This window comes from Gouania willdenowi, chromosome 1 (genome assembly GCF_900634775.1).
Source record: "Gouania willdenowi chromosome 1, fGouWil2.1, whole genome shotgun sequence".
Lineage (NCBI taxonomy): Eukaryota > Metazoa > Chordata > Actinopteri > Blenniiformes > Gobiesocidae > Gouania > Gouania willdenowi.
This window is the reverse complement of record NC_041044.1, coordinates 30,314,830-30,328,741: the sequence shown is the minus strand read 5'-3', so window position 1 is coordinate 30,328,741 and position 13,912 is coordinate 30,314,830. Positions and strand designations below refer to the sequence as shown.

Genomic DNA, 13,912 nt, shown 5'->3' with positions numbered 1-13,912 from the left:
ACCCTCACAAATAAACAACAGCTGGTCGTGTGCTAATATGACAGTGTACGGGGAGGTGGATTGAAGCTTGGCTAATCAGTCCCATAAAACTCCACGGAGGATTTCTCTAATTGTGCCAAACTCTGAGCACCTCTGTCCTATTTCTGAACCTTATCATTTGGAAATACCACAGAATTAGAGTTGGAATCCTTTGCCAAGAGCACTAATCTGAGGGGAGTCCATGACAGAACAGAGGAAATGAAGATTGAGAGAAAGTGCATGGATATAAGAGAGAGAGAGAAAAGGAGCAGAAAGAAGAACAAAATGCAATGAATTATAGAAAGAGACAAAAAAGACCAGGATTAGCATCCTAATATATGTGCCGGGAGCCACAGAGAAGAAAAGATCCCAAAGCATCTCTTTCTCTTTCTCTCTCTCTTCTATCACAACCCCCCACTCTGTCTACTTTCACCCCAGAACTCTCATTCTGTCTCTTTGAATATCAATAGTCTTTCCCTGCATTCTCCATCCTTTTCTTTTCTTGCCTTTAGTGAGAAAAAAAAAAAGAGAGAGAGGTCATAAAAAAAGGAATTCTATATTCTGTGAGTATGACACTAGAAAGTAAGTTCAACACATTGATGCAAAATCAACTTTTAAGAGTTGGTGAATGTGTTTCTATTTGCATTTGTCTTTTCTGCACAAAAGTACAGTGAGTTTGGGCATAAAGTGTGGGCACAGACTTGGAGTTTTGGGAAAAATTTAACATGATGATAAAAAATCCTAAATGGGTTTAACCTGTTACTTTGGGTGTGTGGATTAGCTTCCACCTCCCATTTAAAGCATCTATCCTTCTTCTATACCCGCTTATCCCGACTCCGGTCACACCACTGACTCCAGAAAGAAGATTATAATTATTGGATTGTATCGGGTGAAGGAAAACATTGCAAAGTTGTGAACCCTAGACTTTAGCTGAGAGGCAGCATTGTTAAGGATTACTCAACAAATAAAAAGTACAACATTTATGTTTAGCCATGATTAAAACAATTCTAATAGATTCACAATAAAGTGCTCTAGAAGAAGAAGAAGAAGAAGAAGAAAACAAATGGGGTAAAACAAAAAAAGCTACAAAATGACTAGGGATGAGAACATTAAAAGCAAGCAGTACATAAGCATGCAAAGTTTTACTTTTTTTAAATTTAAATCTATACATTCTAAAATGCCATAACAGAATTTAAGTTGTAAATGAATGAAACCATTCAACTATTAATAATCAGGAACCTATTGGGAAACATGAGCACATTTTTATGCTATATTGACAGGATACACATAAGATATCTGTCTGCTTAACTCGTAATAACTACAGTAAGTCTTTCCGCAGAGTTTTTCCATTAAGTTGGTTGAGGATACTAGCAGCGAGGCGCCCTCTTACCTCTACCCGAGGACGCGGCGCTGCTGTCGGGGAAGCAGCGGTCCAGGAGCGCGCTGAGTGCGCAGCGCAGTCCGACTCTCCGGCGCGGGTTACGCGGCTCTCCTGTGTGTGTGTTGTGGAAGCTCAGGCGTTGTGCCATCGCATCTAAATAACTCTCTTCCTCTCTCACTCTCCTCCTCTCTCGTCCACTAGAGAAACAGGAGCAGCCAGCTGGAATGATCCGCTCTTCTCCTCCTTTTCGCCATCCCTCTATTCTACCTCTACCCCGCTGTCTTCTCTCCTCCTTTATCTATGATTATTAAAGTGGAGATTAGGGCTGCAAGTGGACGATATCGGTGTGCCCCATGCGACTGACGGTTGTGCGTAAAACGCTCGGGCTTTAAAGAGCGTCTGCACAAGTGGAGGCGATGGATGGAGAGGAGAGATGGGGGTGGGAGATAACAGCCACGGGAGGGGAGGAGAGGGGAGGGGAGGGGAGGGAGGGATGGAGCTTTGATTGACACAAACAGCCTTTTTCTCGGGCTTCAGCGATCACGAGTTCGGTAAAAGCTCACGGACCGTTAGTTGGTGTGAGTTGAATGAAGTATGTCACACTGGTGCATTTTAATGGCGCACGATAGTGATTTTCCTTCAGTAGACGTGGAAAAACTAAAGATTTTTTGTTTTGTTTTTGTTTTTTAAAAAAAGGGGGGGAAATGGGAAAGTAAAAGCATCTCTTTTCAACCTACTTAGAGTAAGGTGCATCTTTTCATTGAAAAAAATCCCAAGGGATTACACTCCACCAACCGAAATTGTTTTAAAAATGAAACTTTTGTGGTCTATATTAAGGATATAGTCATTTTTATCAAAAGGTCTTAAATAGGAATTCAAATAAACACAAAAATAGGTGTTTTTAATCAGAATCAAATGAACAACAACACAATCTATATAATCAAAATCATGTTTCTTTTTTTAAAAAAAAAAACGGCCCTCACCTTCGCCACGCCGCATTTGTTGCGCCGCCTTCGGCAGTCTGAGCCACCTTTGCCGTGCGGCCTTCGATGCACTGCCTCAAGTTCATACAAAGGCATCATATAACAGTGACACATCCAACAACAAAGCTGGAGTTGTAGTTGTAGTAGTAGTGGTACTAGTAGTAGTGGTACTAGTAGTAGTAGTAATAGTAGTAGTAGTAGTAGTAGTAATAGTAGTAGTAGTAGTAGTAATAGTAGTAGTAGTTATAGTAGTAGTATCAATCAATCAATCAATCAATCAATCTTTTATTTGTATAGCGCCAAATCATAACCAATGGTATCTCAAGACACTTTACAGTAGAGCAGTCTTAAGGATGGACTCTTCATTTTATGGATACACACATATGCATATATACGTACTGTATATACACATACATATGTACTGTATCCCACACCCAACATAGTAGTTTTCAAGATTTGGCCAATTTCCTATTAACACAAAATTGAGAGTAGCTCGATACAAAATAACACGGAAAAAAAAAATGTGCGTCTCATTGACTTTTTTGATCGAGAGGCCAAAACAGAAGTTCGTGAAAAATTCCAAACATTTTAGCGTTTTTTTTTCCCCATATTAAATTGTCTTCACTCTGTAGGGGCCGCTAACGCAGCAATTTTTGTATTTCCACATTCAGCTGGTTTACGGCCGAGAGTTTAACAACTGAGTCACGTTTGACGCAAATCCGACTTTGTATGTGCAAATGTGAGCATTAAGAATAAAAGAAAAAAATTCACAGCTCCGCCCTGCAAACCCCGTAAAAGTTATCAAAAATCTATGGCTAACTTTTGATGTCCCACTTCTCTAGATGATCTCCAGCAAGAGAAGTGCGTTAAAATAGGACATTTGTCCCATATTAAAATATCTTCCCTCTGTAGGGGGCGCTAACGTGGAAATTTTCGTATTTCCACATTGAACTGGTTTAGGGCTGAGAGTTTAACAACTGATTCACATTTGACGCAAATCAAAGTTTGTATGTACTTCTGTGTCATTTTTCATGATTCTACGATGAATTAATTTTTTTGGCAATTTCTATCTTGTAATGTATTTTTGGCGTACTTGGCGAAGATAAAGCCAGAAATTAGAGAAGCGCGCGATTTAAATTTGTTTGAATTTTTGAGACTCAACATAATGGTTCATTGTGTGAAAAGTAGGTGAGTTGGTTCCGGTAACAAACGTTTTGAGTACCATGGACTATACATTTTCGGAAAGCGCGGGGGCATGCCTACGACATGACAAGGGTCTCTGGTCACTGACGCGCACGTGGCGTTAGCATAGGCTCCGCCCCTTCCCTTGTAGTGTGGCCACTACGAGAGCATGAGGCCCTTGCAGCTCGTGGCGCTCGGGCTAAAAAAATAATAGTCAATCAAAAAAAAAAAAATCATTTCAATAGAAAAAAAAAAAAACCTTTTCAATCCAAAAAGTTTACTTCAAACAAAATGAAATAAATAGATATTTTCAATCAAAGAAAAGTGTTCAAATGCTAAAAAAAAAAACCAACAAAAAAAACAAAAACATTTGAACATAACATATGTTGCATACTTGGTACACGTCAGTGGAGGGATACAAGTTTTCTATAATTGAACTTTATTCTGTTAAATATTGTTTTGTTTACTGTGCCGTGGTTGGAAAAACCCTGATCAACAATGTCATCAATGATGTAACCCTAGCTTCCCTATATGTATGTATGTATGTATGTATGTATACTTCCAAGTGGGAATCGTCCCCATCTGTCCTTTTCCTGCTGTCAATCACACAGCAAAAGCCCGTCAATCACAGTGTTTTAAACTTGATTAGGTGTTCCCTCCAGTTCATCAATCTTTCTAACCCATTTGTACTGACACACTCTTACTCACAAGGAGCTGGTGGGCCCCTCATTCACATTATAATGGCTTTACAATAAGGCTTATTTAGTGTGCGTGTCTGCAAGTGCAAGTGGGGTGTGTGGTGTGATGTGGCGAAGAGAGGGGAACAAGGCGTGTAAAGGAATAAAAAAGAACGAAGAGAGCAAGGCACACAATCATGCGCTTCATACTCACACAAGGTAATGTTTGCTCTGTCTTATATTCATAGCTTTTATTTTGAAGTCATGCAGGGTCCCTATTGCAAAACAGTTTCACACGTTTACACACCATATTGCTCAAACATTTTCCATGTTAAAAATCTTACACATTTATTCACATTAAGAGACATTTTTTTCTAATTCTGGAAAACACTTGTTGGTAACATAATGACTAAGCAGCATGGGTGAGAAGTAAAGCTTAAAGCTGCTACCGACAATGTATATATTTTTTAATTCGACAAAATTATACCTTATGCTTCATAGTTAAATGAATTGAACATCATTTACTCCAAAAAGAAAGATAAAATGTTGAAATTGCCACTCGAGAGTTTCATTTTCTCTACACTGTAAATACTTAGTTTAATAACATTATAGTAAAAATTTCGCCCATTTTATCGCAATTTCTTGTGTTTGCTCCACAAAAACGAGGCCAAAATCATTTCCCAACACATTTTTTTGTGTTTTCACAGACTGAAAGTTGCAGCAAATCAATGGAAGAAGTTTATTTTAGTTTAATTTGACTAAAAAAAAATCAGAATATGGCCAAAAATAAATGTTTCGCCAAGAATATAGGAAAATAAATAGAACAGAACTTGTGCCAAGTGAATCACTGTCCTTGTCTGACAAAAAAACACAAGAGAACATTAATTCCTTCATTGATATTAATCATTGAATCATCATTGAATAATCAATAATTTATTGATACACTATGATTTTATATATTAAGAAATTATTGTGGTTAGCAGCTTTAAATAGAACACTGATATGTCCGTCAAAATGATATCCACATCAAATACAGGTTTGGCTTGAAATGCATTTGTGTCAGTATGTAAATAAGTGTCAGTGGATCAAGTGTACAGGAAATCCTCCTGAACTATTTTCTTAACATAAAAAAAAAAACACTGATCATCTGATATGAGCATGAAACTGAAACTGAATTTCCCCTCAAGGTCAAATAAAGTTTTCTGAATCTTGAATCAGCAGTGAAAACTCAAGTATGGTGTCTAGCCTCTAGCAGGTGTTCCAGAGGTCATTTTCATCATGATCACCGACAACATGATATTAACATTGGAAGCAGCAATAAGAAACAAAAATCCTGAAAGCATATGCAGTTTTTTGATTCCCAGCTAGGAAGCAGTCATTCACACAAATACATGTGGGAGCACACACAACAAAGGCTTGTGTGAAAAGTGTCAGAGCTGCCATGTTCAACTAGCACTCTGACTGTTAAACAGAAGAAAGCATCGAGATAAATCAGAGAGAGCAAGGCAGACTGAGCAGGAGGGAGAAGGCTTGTTGTCTTCATCAGACGCTTTTGTTAAGTGAGAGATAAGAGAGGAGGAGCCACTGATTCCCCTTCTTCTCTTTCCACGCTGGGCACTGAATGGTGGCTGTGCAAAGGTTGCAGTTCTGTTTTGCCAGGCCTGAAGGGAACAAATAGAGCATGAGTGTAAAAACATGGCGAGACATCAACACAATGTATCATATTGATGCAACGAGTCGGAGCAGCAGACATTCCGTACAGACACGGTGCTCTTTTTTTAGACACTCCTAATTAAGAACAAATCAAGTCATTGGATGGCCTGCATGTGCCGTTCTCGCTCTTGGAACCTGTTCCCTCTGCTGGCTGTTACAGCACCAAACACAGGATCTATTGCTCAAACTATAGCAGCTCTCTAATGCATCAGCTCTTTGCCTCCCACAGTGTGAACAACAACACTGCTGAGGTGTGCTGGCTGCCTGATGCTGTTGCTATTCCAATGATTACCTCTGTGTGTGCGCATGTGTTTTTTTTTTTCGCTTGAGAATAGTGTGTGTTTCAGGGATCGAACCATGCACCAAACAGTTCCTGACCCCTCCCTGTGCCTGGAAATGTTGATAGATAGATGCTCTCCTAAGAGCTTGGAGGCTAAGTGAAAGCTGTCCCAACCCGCCCCACCCCTCCCCTTCCTTTCCCTTCATCACCAAGCACATTAGAGGAAATATGTTTTGGCCAATCAATACAGCACTTGCAGATTGATAGGCACACACACGCACACACACACACACACACACACACACAGAATACGATTTTCTCCTTCACATTTTGAGTCTAGTGTATAGAATAACCAGACAAGAATCAATCTATTACTGGAATGCTGCCAAATGCAGGATTACCATAGCAACATAAACCAGCAAACTATAGAGTGCTATGAATAATATCATGTGTATTTTTGTGCAGACCCAGATAACTTACCAATTTCATTCCATTGCAATCCACAGCATCATATGATAACACTAGATATCATAACGCAATGCAAAAAGACACTTACTGTATAAACAGAAATGAGGACTTACGGCAGCAAACATTTATTAAAATCAAATCAAATCAAACCAAACTTTATTTATTATACAATAAAATGTAGCTTTAAGTGCTTTTACAAAGATAAAAATAAATAAAACATCTACTGTATAAACAAATGTACTAAATAGGTTACAAATATAACACATACAACAGTTTTTTTTTATAAATAGTTGTATATTATTATGTTGGTTGCGGGAAAAAAGGCACTCATATAGTCGCCCTAAAGCTGATGGTTGAAACTCCACTTTATGTGTCAAATATTGTGAATGTAAGAATGAATTTGTTGGCGTTCACAGTGGCAAAGGTAAAAATAAACACTGGTTTATGTCCTGGGTTTCTGCTTGGAAAACAAAGCATATGCAAGCCATTATTGTTAGCTAGTTAAAGATATCTCCAAATGATATCATGGATGTGTAGAACATGGTGAAACTAAATGGACAAGTTTTTACATCAAATCTGGTGTTACAAAACTGTTTAAAGTCTCCTGCAGACATTGATATTTGAGTTTATTACATATTAGACTGTGTAATGTGGATCTCACATATGAGAATTAGGATATCTGAGACGGTAAATAGTCTAGACTACGGTCAAAGATTGACATTTTCTCCTATTTATATTGCTTAATGCTTAAAGGTGAGTTAAAAATTCATTAGTGTTGTTTTAAAGCTGGAGATGAATATTTTTTGACTAGACAAAGACCTTTAAGCTCTCATTGATCAATAAATCCAATATAATTTGCTCGAAATTGAAATGTAAAAGGTTGAATTGCTGCTCGAAAGTTGGTTTGCATCTCCACTTCAGACACTCTTTTTTGACATTGTTGGAAAAGTTTTGTGCATTGCATTGTAGGATGTGGGGTCCCGTAGATGGATGCATAAAAGTGCTTTTACTTTATTATCCCCCGCCACAAAGTGTGAAGGGGGATATAGGTTTGAGGTCCGTTCGTGCGTCTGTCCATCCGAGTTAAAGGGGACAGCTTTTCTCAAAAACCGTATAAGATACAATAACCAAATTTGGTGTGTGGCTTCAGGGTATCAATACCTTGATGGAGTTCGAAAATGAGAAGCGCGCAATTATTTTTTCCTGAGTTATTTATTGCCTTTGTTCCATTTTTCTTGACTCTGTTCGAGGTATGGACATCTTAGAAACCATTTCCGTTTAGGAAAAGGTTGTGAGTTATAATGACAATCAATCTGGCGGAGGATGTGGATGCCTGTCTTCTTGTTCTTAATGGGATTTTTCAGTTTTGTCAAAACACCGCCAGTGACTTCCCAACATATTGATGAAGTTTTAACATAGTGAAGGTTGCGTCTTACACTGGAAAGGCATGTCAAGTGAGGAGATATCCCAGAGAATAATCAGTAAGAAACTGGAACAAAAATGATGTCAAGCGAACCACTTTCCACCTTGTCTGGTGGAAAAACACAAAAAAATCACAGCAAGAAAGTTCAGCATTCGGGCTTATGTAGTTTCATGTTCTGCAGGCGTGTTTCTACTGATGTAGACTAAAAAATTGTGAAGCTAGGCTCCTAATCAGTTAGAAAATGACTGGCATTAATCTTTGTTACCGGAGGATTTGTCTAGATATCTTTGAATCAACCTGAAGCTCTTTGATTTAAGCTAATCTCTAAAGACATACAGTATAAAATTTAGGAATTATTGTGAATTCAGTCAATTAAATGACATAGTCATGACAAATACAAGAATTACAATGTGATGAAAAGACTAACACTAAGGCAAAATCAAACCTCAATTAAGAACTACAGGTTTTCAACCACGGTATTTGAACGTGTATTTGTAGTCTTTATAGGTATAGAGGAGGATTTTCCCAAAGTTTAGAAAATAAATGCCCTCTCCACTTTTTTTGAAAGAAATGCACATGCACAACACTCTATCTGTTCCCAAGACGGAACGCCTATTAAACGAGGGTGAGAGAGCGTGCAGGAGCCCAATTTTCCTCGTGCACAGCTCTGTTTAAAACGACGAGCTTCAATAAATGGCTGAAACCGTAGCTCACGAGACACATAAATACTGGTAAAGGTGCGTTCACAGCAAATGCGATTGTCGCGACTGCAGTCCCATCAATCGCCCTCGATGAGTTGCTTGAAAAGAGTGTCACTCTATCACTTCATCGCTCCAGTGACATGTTGACCAGGGAACAGTGTGTGTGTGTGTAAGTGTGTGTATCTGCCAAATACGGTGCAGTTTTATCTTAAGTGGGCCACAGATTTCATGCAAGAAAATTTGTAATTTTACACTTCTACGTATACATAAAAAACAAAATATGTAATAAACCGACAATATCCAAGCAATAAGTGATAGATATCAGTCGCAACAGGATCTTCACTTTCAATTTTATTGATTTTGTGACCAATTTCTATTTAATTTAGGGAAATTATATGTTATTATTTGAAAATGACTGCAATCATGCGATGTAAGTACTGGGAAAACTGTGAGCCTCTGTAAATATTGTTGACTTTCAGTCAATGATTATGTTTTCTCATTTTTACTTTCTCCTGCAGGCCGAATTAGATGCTCCAAAGGGCCGGATTTGGCCCCCGAGCCATGAGTTTGACACGTGTGCTTTAAAATATGAATGATCATTGTACCATTATTGTTTTTGTTTGTTTGTTCATATCTAGGAACAACAAAGTCTTTGCACAGCAGAAACACACGTGAATGCCCATTAATACTAACAAAATGATGCTCTATGCCTACACAACTTTGCAAACCAGCAAAACAACAATAAAAATCCAGCACTCCCACATATATGACCAATTGTTGCATGGAGCAAACCAATGTGAATATGCTTGTGTTGTCAGCACCTTAGGGTTATTTGTGGATCGAAAATCGAGGGATGAAGAGACAGAGAAAGGGCAGTGGAGGATGTCACAAAGTACAACAGCGATCAGATCACACAGTACTCAGGGGAGATGTGGGAAATATGATCCGTCTCTGTCTCTCTCTGACCTTGTTCACTCTCGCCAAAAACCTGACTTACAACCCCAAACTAAATATGATACCTCCTCTTTCTGTCTCTCCCTCATCCCCCATCTTTCTCTGGAAATAAATCGAGCTGTAATTACCAGGCGCGATCAATAAGAGTCACATCACTCCTCTTCTCTTCTCGTCTCCCTCGTCTGCAACTGACACTAACGTGTTCATCCCTTGCTACACGCCGCCCTTATGGATCTGCGAGTGATAGATAGCATCCCGTTTCCTTTTGTAGAAACAAAAACACATGCAGTGGGATGAGCTCACAAAAGACAGACGAGCGCACGTGTGAGAGCTGGACGTCCAATGGGGAAGGCCGGGGGTCTCAGTTTGCTATCAGAGACACCTCTTCAGCTGAGTAACCAACAAAGTGTTAGCACACTCTCCCAGAATAAATCCCTCTGCACTCCTGTCTAATCAAACACAAGGACAAGGATGAAAATCACATGGTCAGTCACGCAGTGTGAACCTGTGTGTAGTGTTGCTCCCCTGTGCATACGAATGGGTGTGATTTCCTTACATAATAATGTGAGTATAATGATGTTTAATAGGAAATTAAAAATATCCCAGAGAGCAGGAGCAATTTTCACACCTCAAAATTGCTGACTTTTATTAATCACCACCATCCACTCTCTCCTACTTCGCTCTCTTGCACAAACACGCACGCTGACACATACAATGGATGTGTGAGTAGGAGTGGGAAAAAGTCGTGAGAGAAGGTCTGAGAGCGTGTGCGTATGAAAATATCAGCATGAGGTAGATTGAGGATGTTTGACTTACTTTATTGGCCTCTTCACTTAATTATATTGAGATTTAATAACCTTGTAGTGCTTCAGAAAGGATTTTTGTTGTCTCGTCTTGTTCTTTTTCAAGTGTTTTCTGCAAGCATTGAATACAATATATAACATTTTCACATCGTTTAAGTGACTTCCCATTTGATATTAGAAGAAAGCTTTGGACTGGAGACTGACACCACTGACCATTCATGCCTCAATCAATGATAAAACAGCCTTCTACCATCTAAAGAAAGATTTCATGACCCAAAACCTTGGTGTTCTGACTCAGATCTGATTTAATGTTTTTTATTGTTGATATTGAACTCTGTTTAATGTTTTAATTGATTTTTAAACTGTTTAAACTTACCTTTAAACTTTGTTTAATGTTTTCTTTTGCTCTTTTTGATCATGTAATGGACATTGAATTGCTTTTTCAGCCAATCAGAAATCCGGTGTTTTGGGCGTTACTATTTGCTGCTCGACAAAAGTCGACACGCATTCACTTCCAGACTGAAGGTGCAATGGCAGGCGTTTTGGCAGGAAACCCCTTATTATTTCATGAGGCACAATGGCTTTTACAAGGCAAAGCAAGTCAAAAAAAAAGTAAGAACAATGTGGAGAAGCGACAGCCTAAAGCCCAAACATACACAGGCAGAACGAACTCCGTGTTGGAGAGCTCGGATTCAAAGCGGATGTCAGCGCCGCGTACTGGTGTCAGAGGAAGAGTGATAACAGACAAAATAAATCATGTGTAAACCTCGGACAAGTATATCCAAGGTGGAGAGAACATGAACAATTAATTTGCAGTCTGGACGTGGACTGGAGTAGGTCTGCTTCACTGCTCTGATCTGCAGCTGAGAATGCTACGGCCTGGGGGCTACCGTCAACCTGACTGCCTGTGATTGCTATAAGACGGGGGAGAAGCTAACGGCAGCACCTCCTACACGTTGAGGACAGTAACTACAGGGTGATACGAGCTTTCATGTCAGAGCCTCTAAAACATCAGAAAACTCTCCAATAACACAAGACGCAAGATTTGTCGATATTTGCTTCCACGACAAAAAGTCGGTAAGAGTTGGGACGTCACCAGATTTTGCAAGAAAGTCACTGGAAATAGTTCCTCAGCTGCGCGCATTCACGAGGATGCCTGTGGATTCAAAACAGTGAGGGTAGGGGGGAGCGTGGTTAATTCCATACAAGTCTCAATGTTCTACATGATGCAGCTTTAATTGTGAATTGCATCGTCTTTTTAAAACACTGACAGGTGTAAACAAAAAAACAGACGGAAAATCAAAGTAAACTCCAACTTTAACTCTACAACCGGTACTTTTAAAATGCTGAAACCACAAGAAACTTCTGAAAAATGTAAGTCGTTTTTTCTCTTTTTGTTCTTCTTGCTCACTGCTCAGTAACAGATGATGTCACGTCCTGTTGGTCTCCGCATTGGTTTCTATTGGCTGTTTACTTAGAGTAAAAGCTGCAGCGCAGGCGTCCTCACTTCTCTGATCATAAAATCTGTGATTGACCTGACGGGTCTTCTGAAGACGTGCACTAAAGCTAAACAGTGTCAGCTGTCTTTGCTGAGCCGGTGAGCCTCAAGCTGAGATGATTTTGATGAAATAATAAAGCCAGTGTGGTCACAGACGGCTTGGGTAAACCAGGTTTAACCCGTAGGCCTGGTTCTTTTAAGCACACTTTGATGAAATACAGTAGTCCCTAGGTCTGCAGAAAGGCTGATTATTGTAGTTTAGGAGAACCCAAAACATGCACAACAGCAGCTGCATATCAGACTCAAACATTTTAGGATTCAGTGAAGAGCAATAATTGTATAAAAATCATCCTAGAAAATTTTTTTACAGAGCAAACATGTTAAGTAATATGTAATACGTTGTTATAAAGTGCAAATGTCCTTTATTTCCGACATTCCGCACCAAATTAATTTAGCAGATATGAATGACTGTGCCATGAAAGTAAATTAAAGTGCGAAGCAGGCGTATTAAAAGTGGCACATTTCTCAGTGCATTTGTGACTCAAGGCACTATAATCTAACATAAGCTCAGCAGGTTCACACTTTACCAGCAGGGATATTCTCCAACACTTTAAAATGCTGAATTGGAAAAAGTCCTAAATCTCTTGTAACTTTCTGTGAACAACTTCATAATCGAGGCGAGGGTGGCAATGTGTGGCGTGTTACACAGCTTTAAAGAGTATTTCTTTTTATAATCACGGTAATTCTGAGCAGGAGAAATTCACCATGGAAGTGACAATTTTACTAAACACAAGCCAAATTGTCGCTTCAGTTGTCCAGAGAAAATGCACAACTTCACTTTTTAAAAAGAAATATTAAAAATGAAGAGCCATGAGTTACACACCAGAAGAGAAAGTAGCAAATGAGAAATTGTTGTAATGCTTTTATATGCTTTCTATTCAGTTGGGTTTTGGAAATAATTTTTATTTTCAGATGTAAAGCAGCTGTGGCCTATTTTGATTATAATTAGAAAAGTAGAAAAGGTTAAAGATATTGAGACTTTTTACACCAACGAACCAAAAACGACTACTATGTTGGTTGGTTGGTGGTATATTATAGAGTACATTGGTCACATCACAACGCTGTCAGGGCTAATACCTTAAAGACAGGGTAGGTAATTTTCAAAAACTAGCATCCTCCGAGTGCTGCACTTTTACCTGCTCCCTCCCCTCTGTGTTCCTTCTAAAGTCACGCCCCTCACTCACATGCGAGTGCCGGTGCTCCAGAAGCGGACCTAAGCTCATCGCTTGTATTGTGTAGAAACTACATTTTCTTATGTCTCATTCAGCGGTAAGTAAACACTAAACTTTATCATTATATATGTTAAAAAACATGACTCTGTTTTAACTTTAACTTTGAGTGTGGGCTAGTGCACGCAAGGGGTCGAGAACAAGCAGGCAGACAGGGAGATGTAATTGGTTAATAAGAAACGAACCGTCTTTTTTCATTGGTCGACGTTTTTACAGGTTTACAGCTGCTACAGATGACAGATTTTCTCTGTTCCTTTTTCAGAGCACATAATATCTTAATTTCTGTCAAGACATGAAGACAATTTTAACCAAAAGCTGAAAAAGTGTATCTGGAGATTACCTACCCTACCATTAATATATATATACTCAGATAATGTAGGCCTCATGGATCAATACATTGAAGATCATTTGCTCGAAAAAAGATGTCCTGTAGATGAAATGCATTAAATGTTTTTTTTTTTTTTACTGTATTATTACTATGATTTCTTAAGTTTCTTCGCCAGGCAAGGAGAACAGTGATTCACTCGACACCATTATTGTTC

General features: G+C 39.0%; 1 protein-coding gene across 2 annotated transcripts in view; it reads right to left on the bottom strand.

Moving 5' to 3' along the window:
* The window catches only part of ndst3 (N-deacetylase/N-sulfotransferase (heparan glucosaminyl) 3), a 72,728-nt gene extending 70,917 nt beyond the window's left edge, over positions 1-1,811 (bottom strand). For both annotated transcript variants that reach the window (XM_028472258.1, XM_028472172.1), the window contains exon 1: positions 1,409-1,811. The gene's annotated coding sequence lies outside the window, so the exon portion shown is untranslated. The remainder of the gene's footprint in view (positions 1-1,408) is intronic.
* Between the last annotated feature and the right edge of the window lie 12,101 nt (positions 1,812-13,912).